Raw genomic sequence first — 9,378 nt, 5'->3', positions numbered from 1 at the left:
ATGTTGCACAGTTAGAGGCATTTGAACAGCCGGGAAGCCTAATATATATAAAGATAGTGTATGACTGATGTAGGGTTCAGAGTTATCTATATAGGCTTCAAACATATCATATGTTATTTAGCATTTTTATATAGAACTAACGGTTGAGATCCGAGGCAGACTACACGATACAGAGATGTATACGTAGAATGCAGGCTTCAGAAGTATATGTACTAATTGCATGCTTAAAAGATACGTCCACAGTATACACAGTTGCTCATAATTGCTCATTTACTACCTTGCTGCTGTAATCATAATAATGATATATTTTTTTTTTGCATAGTACCTCATACCACATTTTTGCAGAATCCACACACTGTAAATGGCAAATGTTACTAAAATCTAATTTAATTGTACTCAGTAGTGTCATTTTTCCTACATCTCTTTGCCATGTACTACATTTTGGCAGCAATGAACATTAGCTCAGTTTAGAAAATGTTTTAGTAATGTAAAAATATGTTCAGTTTTCCCAAAACTGCACCCGTACACACATTTGCCTAGTTTATATAGCCCGTAACAAATGTACTCACTTTCCACAATGGAATAGTATTGTTCACATTTACTTGCTTCCCTGAACAATAATGTCTGATTTACTTACTGGAAATCTCATTCCAAGCCCTTACAGAAATGAAGTGCGCGCTCCTCCGCCGTAGGCACCTTGTCGGCAATTTAAATAAAAAAACAATTAAAATGAAATTTTCCCATGGAGGCTGCATCTCCTTAGGTACTAACATGAGAGCCAAACCTTCCCAGTTCCAGAGTATCATAATCATGGTAACATAGATGAAGACATAAGTCCACCTACTAAGGGAGGGTGACATGTTAAGACTGGGAAGTGGAAGATGGAATCAGAGTAATGAGATTACCAGTAAGTAATCAAATCAATACCTCCTTATCCTTTTCCTTGTCCAAAATCGTACAGAAAAGAGGATATATCAAAGAAAACCTGAGTAACTGCCATAAACGGAAGACTTAGGATGCTAATTCAAATTTATTTACAAACAAAAAAACATTCACTGAGCCGCAAAAGGCAGTACAGATGACAATACCTGGACACCAAACTCTCCCTTTCCTACAGAACACACCTCCAGCCAATACTGAGAGACAAATAGCAGCTCCAGTTTGAAGACTGGTCAGAGTCCTTCTTTGATCAAGTCCCCTCACTTGAGAGCTCTCCTAGAATTGCTCGCCAACATAATCGTGACGTATTTAGTGAGGATGTTGGCAGAAACAATGGCACACCCCTAGACAGGAACTAGATTGTTGCGGGGAAGCTTGAGATTAAGAAAAAGACAAGACTTTTCTTGGCAAAATAAAATCAGGTTTACTGTCACGGCAAGAAGCGTAGCTATCTCCACACAGGTAAACAGCTGGTCTCAATTTGCTGCTTCACAGACAGCCACTTAAATACCAACATGAACAATGCTTCTTACAAATGTCTAATAATAGGTTATAGAGCAGTTACATATTTGCTACAGAAAACATCTCTTCACCTGCGTCCCTAAACTCTTAACCTATTTTCTGCACATTCTTTATTGCAGTTCTAACAATGCTTAACAAACTATTTATTTACTTCTTTTGAATGCATGAAACACAGGTTTTCCTTTAATTAAGACTTTGCTGGTTATGAACTCTATTTCCTAGTGAATTCTTCACCTCTCTTGCATCAGCATGGGATTTGGGCCTATACTGTTCTTTCACCACATATAATTTTATATTGCTTTCTACTGCTGTAGCATAATTTTTTCATGTTTTATTTCCTCTCCAACATTCCCCCTCTAGTTGCTTTTATTTTTTTGCAGTTTTATATAGTGTGAACTCGACCCAAAGTTATTGGAGTGCTTTACAGGAGCACCAGATACGATACACAAGGACACATTCATTTTTTTGTTGGCAAGGGAAGATTAAGCGATTTTCCCAGAATCACAGGATGTTAAGCTCATTCCGAGACTTGAACCTGGTTCCTCAGCCCCAATGTCCACTGTTATGGCCATCAACTACTGGCTCTGAACCTGGGCCTACATTTTGCACTAGATGGTATGCATTGCCCTGAGCATCTATTATTCGTGTTGGTGCCCCAACTGTAAACATCCCTCCCACCTTTGTACAATCCTCCTACAGAATCCGAAAATGAATTGAATACCACAATGTATCGATTACAATGCTGCAAGAGCTGGAAATAAAACTTAACGGTCCTGAAATCCAGGATGGTAATAACGTAAACCACCTGCTAAGCCAATTATCTGGGGCACCTCTTTCATCTACCATTTTCTTCTGTAGATTATGCAAAGTTTGTATAGCCTCCAACAAAGTTTCATTGTCCGCATCATTTGCAGGGGAATAGGTACCGCAAGCAGTTCCTATCTTTGTGCAAACCTCTCCTTCTATGGCTGTCATAAGGTCAAGTACATAATGGTGCTGCATTATCATCATTATCATGGCATGCAGCTCTTCTTTTATGGCAGTAAATCCATCTTTCATAGTGACATCTGTAGCCGCCGAGCAGTTGCCTTTGACCTGACAAATAACAGAATACTTCCAAAGGACAACTGTGCATCATTAAACAATCGGAACTCTTGGAGAACATCATTCCAAGTAGTAGGGCCATAATACTCCGCAGTTACTCTCCTTCGATGATGATGTAAGAAAGTCAATGGAAAGCTCATGGGGTGTTCATGAAGTACTGAAAGATTTTCTTGTGGAATTACCAAGACGGGCATGTAAAGTGACTGACGTGCATATACCACTCCAGTTCAGTGGTAACTGGGCATACAGTAGTTCTCCACACTGCCAATAACAGTCCATGGGGCTGGAGTTGCCCCCTGCATGTTGGCATTATCCATTGTGGTACTGCAGTTGATATCCCTGCCTACATTTACAGTGCCGTTTCCTATGAAACATAAAGAAAAAGACGTTAATCTCACAACTGAGGACTTACTGTAGTATCTATCCAAGTGTAAAGTGCAACATTATCATCCCATATACGTGCACACTTTTTCACTGTATCCTGACTAATATCAGTACCAATATATAAAGACATGAGCCTACATGAAAATCTAATATCAGAATGCCATTGATCATGGTCATAGACTGATCCAGTAACTCTAAATCTTGGCCTATGATCACAATCTGAGGTTAAAGGATTTGCTAAATAACTATTCCACTTGGTAGGCGGATGTGTTACTCCTAAATACCCTACACCTAGGGCCATTTGTATCTATTCTGCAGTAGTGCGATGACCTGGTTTCCTCATTCGTGGTTTCTCATCCATTAAGTCCTGCTTATCTGAGATGTATAAAACGTCTGCTAAGGAGTCCTATTTTGTGGCATTAACTAGAAACTGTTCTACCCTAAAGTGTTGGCTGCATTTGGGCCTTAATCCTACACAGGTAAAGATGTAAAAGACATAGAGCTGTGCTTGGGCGTAGTTCTTCAGCTGAATGTAACCTATCTGATCATGTGGCATGAGGAATTAAAGATAAAACAAAACATGACTCATTAGTGCTTTCTGAACCTATATCTGACTTGTACTGATACCACATGTTATCTAACAACCTAGTGTGAATACTATGGGATATATTGGCATGAGTAGACAGTTCTCTTCACAGGTGTGCGATGTAACAAGTAGGACTAAAATACACATTACTATAGAAGAGTTATAGTAAAAATGATAGTATCAAGAGACAGAAAAGGAAAAAGAAAACAAAAATACATAACTTTTGTTCTATTGATATAAAGATATAAAAAAATGTCCAAAGGCATAGTTGGAGGGGGATGTTTTACAATCACAATCTTCTCCATCCCTTTTGTTCCATTTATATCGCGGTGGTTTTTGAAGTGATGCTGGGTTTATTCAGATTTTCGATAAATGGATCAAAGGCTTCCTGCTGTCTACCTTAAAGGAAGTGTGGGTGGCCATCGTTACACTGAAAGACCAGTCAAACTTCATCTCTCTTCATTTCTGGACAGAATTTCTTACAAATAGGTTTTCGCCTATGTGCACAATTGGAAGGTCGACCTCATTGGTGGCACACTTCTCCTTCCCTTTGGTTATTTGTTTAGCAATGAACTTTGCAACTTTGGTTAATTCAGAGAGATAAACATGCTATCTACTTTCTCCCGGAACCTTACCTTTGGTGGTAAGTATTTGCGTATTCATAGGTCTCCCTGTCACTATCTGATGGAGAGGAAGGTGATAATCAGCGTATTCCTATGGGAGAAATGTGCTAAGGGTAAACAATACAACTACTTTTTATGCAAAATGGTGCATGGCTTGCTGAACGTATTTTTCAGCAGTCCATTTAGGCACTTAACGATGCCATTGCTCTAGGGATGAAAATTGCATTATGAAAGTGCATGCCATTGTCAGATCTTATCCCTTATTGGAATTCCCCAGTGGGGAATCACCCCAGGAACCAGAAAATTAACAACTGACTTTGCATCACAACAGATGTAGGGTCCTGCTTTAATCCATTGAGAACAAGCATTTACAATGCAACGGTCTCGGCATTCTTAAAGTTAGAGCTAATGGCATTGCTCATGACAATGCCGTTTCTTTAAATGTTTTAAAAACAAAAACATAAACAAAAATAATGTCATGAGCAATGCCAATAGCTCTAACTATACCAATGCCGAGACCATTGCATTGTAAATGCTTGTTTGACATTACCTCCAGCCTCTAGATTCTCTGTTGCTCACTCGTCCTTCTACTCCCCTCCTTGCTTCATCCCAGCCTCCCCTCTGTTGCTCTCTGCCCCTTCCTGTCTCATTCATAAAAAGTGTGTTTAGACATTTTTGGAGGGCCCTGTAGCTGCAATTTGCTGCCCGATGCTCCTTTTCACATATGCGCTTTTACATTCTTTTTTCTTTTTATAATTGCCACTCCAAGAATGGAGTCTGCTTCTAGAAATTATGAGAAAAAAATGCAAGCCGCATGGCGATGATGCACATCTATAGACCATCATGCTAGACCTAAGCAGCGTCATGACGCTGACGCATGCATGCATGCACACACATCATCAGATTTCTTTTTTGGCTGATGCTGCACAGCATCGTCATAAAGGATTTGTCTCCCTCTTGTTGCCGATGTAAACAGCATCAGCAAAAATCATTGTAAAAGACAATAGGTATACTGAAGGCAAAACCTATTTGCTTTCACCTGTTAGCCAAGACCTTTTGCTTGTACTAACACAGCTTTGGCTCAAGTGTGTTTTTTTTCGTTCTCAGACGCCTCCCTCCCCTGCTGCCTTTTGTGGGCCCCTCCGACCCCCACCTTTGTTTCTTCTACGTCCAGCTGCACATTCCTCAGTTCATTACCTGTCTCCCCGATAGCAGCTCTGACGGCTCGTGCTAGACTGCGGCCCTTCGCCCCACCCCTGCAAGCACCGTGGAAAAATAATAACTTTTCTTATTACAATGACTGAAAGATGCGTGGGGAGGAAAGGATCAACCGACAACTCTCACACGAGGCCTAATGCTCTCCCTCTCTCTCTCGACACATGAGGGTGTTCTCGGCTGTCGATCAAAACATCCAAACACCCGTGAACCTACCAGACCTAAACCAACAACCGGGCTTATCGTCCACTTATTAACCTTCCTAGTCATGGAGAAATGGTTTTAAAAGCGTCGGTATGTCTAATCTGTATACATGTATTAGTTGGCATCTGTCTATGGTCCTTCTAAATAAATCTCGACCAGTTACAACCAGTTTTACTACTTTCTAGGGCACTTCCGGTGCTTAATCCTGCTGACCGAGTGTTCTATTGTATGTGCTTTCAGGATTGCTTTTTCCTTTAGCATTGCTCCCTTTTATGTTTAACTTACCTGCTGTTTGTAGAGTGCTCCGAGACCCTGAGGGATCATGGGCGCGCATAATAAAACTCCAAAAATAAAAATAGAATAAATAACGACTCGGCCACACGATAAAGGATATAGTGCGTACAAACCAACAGAAAGAACACAAAGAGAAAGGAGAAACACCATCAACCAAAAAAGAAATCAAAGAGAGACGGTAGGGTGGAATATTTACAGAGTCCCGAATCGAATCATCAAGCTAGAGAGAGGCGAATCGAGGAAACCGAGCCGCACAAACACTCGAAGAAAAGAAAGACCCAGATGCAGTCACTCAACCAGAGAGTTTAGAAGAGAAACGTAAACAAGCAGCCATATGATTTGAAAGACTGATGAAACCTACTGCCACAGCGGAGTTACAGAAATGAAACACTACAGAAAATAAAGAACACAGAAAAGCGTCTTCTGAGCCTCCCGTCCTGATTGAATTCACCGGTGCCAGTCAGTGCCAAACAGGACAGCAAAAGCACACCACCGGAGAAAGGCAGCGTCCTTTTCGGATTGGGGGGCGTGTTTTGCTGTTGTCTCCTCCCTGAGACTTTTCGCAAAAAACACGCCCCCCGATCCGAAAAGGACGGGGCATGATTGGAGTGACGGGACCTCTTCTCCAATGGCTGGCCAGCATTTACTAGGCCAGCCAATGGAGAACAGGGCAGAAGAGGGGCGGGTTCAAGCCCCTCTTCTCCCAAGTCATTAAATCTCCGGACTTCCGGTCTGCCGACCGGATGGTCCCGAGACCTAAAAAGGACAAACTACAACTATGAGATGCTGATAGTTGTTGCATCTGTCTATCATGTGTGCAAACTCAATATAAAGAGCTTTAAAAAGACCTTGTGGCCGTGGTACGGTAGAAATTACCACCTTAAATGTTGGATTTGGAAAGAATTGTTGACAAACAGTACATTTCTTAAGGTACATGGTAAGCATATCATACAAATGAACAAGCCAATTTTGTTGTATTTGCATAGACAAATGATCTCTCGGGATAGAGGCTGGTAAATTGAGTTGATCAAGAGCTATCACAAGTAAAGCCTGAGGCATCACTGATTTATTTATTTATGTATTTATTTATTTTGACCTTTTTTTAAATCTGTTTATTAGGTAAGGTAACGTACATTTCACAGTCATCAGTGAGCAGCATACAGAAGAACAAAACGTTAGAACAACAGTACAGTTCCGGACAGAGTCATAAATCACAGTGTGCACTTTGGAAACACGGTGTGCGTCCCGCTGCGGGCCCGCCATAATAACAACAGCACAGCATTACCCCTTTAAAGAGACGTGACATAACCGCATTCATTCAGCAGCAGCCAGCGTTATCTCAGCAAGGAAGTGTCTGAGCGGCCCCCAAATATCTTTCGGTTGGGATGAGGCAGGCAACTCCTCTGCATACAGTTCCAAGTTTTCCCTGCAATATACCATGTCTGACAGCCACTTGCTTAATATTGGTTTGGCCACACCGTCCCACGTAAACAGAGTGCGCCGTTTAGCCAGCAGAAGAGCGATCCTCACAAATCTGCCCACCACGCCCTTCAGCTGAGGTACATGAGCCAACAGACACACCGCAGGCACACATGGAAGCAAAGTCCCCGTCATTTTATGAATGTGAGTCAGCACCTCTCCCCAATACTCAAATACTGGCCCACAGCTCCAAGCGAGGTGTAGAAAATCCGCATCTACCTGTTCACATCGTCTGCACTGAGCCGATTCCCTCAACCCCATTCTATGCAGTCGGGCCGGGGTGTAATATACTTGATGCAAGAATTTAAAGTGGATAATTCGCAGGTTGCCATTGGGGGTAAGGCAGCCCGTCAGCTGACAAATCCGCTCCCAATCCGAATCTGTGAGCTGGGGATCTAGAATAGCATTCCATTTGGCGAGACTAGTATCAGGGCCGCTAACCTTCTCCTCCTGTACAGCTCTGTACAATTTAGTAAGTAGTTTCTTCTTAGACGGAGCTACCAATAGCAATTGCAGTGCCTTGAGTGTGGGGGGCTCTGCTGGGAAACGGGGGTAATGAGCCTTCATGGCCTTTTTGAGGCGGTGACATGTATACACAAACAGAGGCGTGGGATTTTGTATGTAGGCTAGATCATTCTGCTCTAGATAGTGTCCCTGCGGGCATATGAGTGATACCAGCTTCTTTAAGCGATGTTAGAGGACCCGCCTCTCGTGTGACCGACAAAGCAGCGTGGTGTGCCAATGGCAAGGCCGGCGCATATAGCGGCAGCCTTTGCGTCCTACGGCCTATCGCCTGCCAGGCCGCAATTGTCATGTCCAGCGTGTTAATCTCAGCGCGTGGCGTGTGTCGGGCAGTGTGTGTGAGCATACCTCGAAGCGGGGTGGGATGGGCGTCCCCATCCTCCACCGCCACATGCGGAATAAAGTTATGTGGTCCATACCAATAGTACGCGTATTGCGCCTGTGCGCAGAGATAATACACGTAGAAGTCTGGCGCCGCGAATCCCCCTCTGTCGTACGACAAGGTCAGTGTTTTCCAGCTAATTCTAGGGTGTCGTCCCCCCCAAATTAAGCACAGTAGTTGGGCACGCAGCAGTGTGAAAAATTGCTGAGTCAGTTTAATCGGTATATTGCAATATAAGTATAGAAAGCGCGGAAGGACAACCATTTTTATCACAGCGATGCGGTCTGCCAGGGACAAGGGGAGACGCAGCCAACCGTCCACCTGCCGCACCAGCGCGTCATAAGCCCTACCGTAATTTTCCCTGATCACTACCTCGGGATCACGATGGACCTACACTCCGAGATATTTTACTGGGTCTGACGACCAAATCAGAGGGTATTCCAGGTGAGGCTGGGACGTAATCGTCGTAAGTGGAATGACGACCGACTTGTCCCAGTTTATCGTGAGCCCCGAGTACAGACCAAATTTAATGTATTCCCGGAGGACCGGGGCTAAGTGTGTCTGGGGATGCCTGATGAACAAGACCATATCATCCGCGTACAGCGATATTCCAACTGGCCGATGGTTAAAGTTGAGGGCAGACGCCCTGTGGCATTGCCGAATCTTACAAGCCAGCGGTTCAAGAACAAGAGCGAACAGTAAGGGGGACAGCGGGCACCCCTGCCTCGTACCCCTTGCAATGCGGAACGGCCCAGACGTGTGGTTACCCACGCGCACCACCGCCGATATGTCCGTGTACAAAAGCCGAATCCACTGCAGCATGACCTCCGGGAAACCCATCTTACGTAGTATGTAAAACATATAGTGCCATTCAACGGAGTCAAAGGCTTTAGCCGCATCTAGCATGACAGCAGCCGCCGGCAACTCAGGATTAAGGATATGGAACATGGAGAAAATAGTCCGCAGATTGTGAGAGGTGGATCGCTCCGGTATAAACCCGGATTGATCGGGGAGCACTAGCCGGGTCATTAGCGGCTGCAGTTTTGTGGCAAGAATTTTAGCAAATATTTTTGCGTCCAGATTAATCAGCGATAGGGGACGATAGGAGTCGCAGCTGGAGGGCG

Source organism: Triturus cristatus, chromosome 3_1, assembly GCF_964204655.1.
Source record: "Triturus cristatus chromosome 3_1, aTriCri1.1, whole genome shotgun sequence".
Taxonomy (NCBI): Eukaryota; Metazoa; Chordata; class Amphibia; order Caudata; family Salamandridae; genus Triturus; species Triturus cristatus.
This window is presented reverse-complemented; position numbering follows the sequence as displayed.